This window comes from Rhinopithecus bieti, unplaced genomic scaffold (genome assembly GCF_001698545.2).
Source record: "Rhinopithecus bieti isolate Rb0 unplaced genomic scaffold, ASM169854v2 scaffold_16954, whole genome shotgun sequence".
NCBI lineage: Eukaryota > Metazoa > Chordata > Mammalia > Primates > Cercopithecidae > Rhinopithecus > Rhinopithecus bieti.
The window spans coordinates 19,913-20,735 of NW_016808602.1; positions in this window are offsets into that span (position 1 = coordinate 19,913).

Consider the following 823-nt stretch of genomic DNA (forward strand, 5'->3'; position numbering starts at 1 on the left):
TGGATTTCTAGTGTGCACTAATATCTAATGGAGTTTTTTCCCCCTTCAGGTACACAGGACAATTATACTTTCCTTTATAATTAGGCTGCAGATGGTGACACAGTTATGGCTAATTGGTTTAAAAAAATCAGTTCCAGTCTTTTCTTCCCCTGACTGGTTATCACATACACACATTCTAAAGGGTGTAGCTTCAAGAGAGTGAAAAGTCTATCAGCCTCTGTCCCTGGGTGATTGTGCAGAGCCTCCGAAATTTGCCAGCCTCTGTAACTGCAGCATAGCCCAACCTACTACGATGAATAAAAACAAAAGTAACCTTACTTTGATCATAGATGTGGAAACAGTAAAATAAAATAAAACATTTTAATATAGCTGGGAAGGATGGTAACCATAGTATACAGTGACAAGACATTTGGAATAACTGTCATGTTTCACAAATTATTCATCATAACATGGAACAAATGTACTTGTAGTCAAAAAGAAGTTAGAAAGCAAAGCAGAAAATGAAAATGTTATTAGGTTGGTGCAAAAGGAATTGTGTTTTTTGTAATAATTTCATGGCAAAAATCTCAATTACTTTTGCATCAACCTAATGGTAATTGTGTTCGTTGTTATTTGTTGTGTTTGGCATAGTATTATAAGCAAAAGAAGAACTCTAAAAATAATTGGTTAGTTTCAAAGCAAATAATAATAATAATGGAAATAGAAAAGTCCAGAAATTCCAGTGTTTAAAAGACTACTTCTGAGCTCCAAATATAAAAGACAAGAGTGATAAGACTTTAAGGAATGAATGCCCAATAAAACTTTTTTTTTTTTTTTTTTTTTT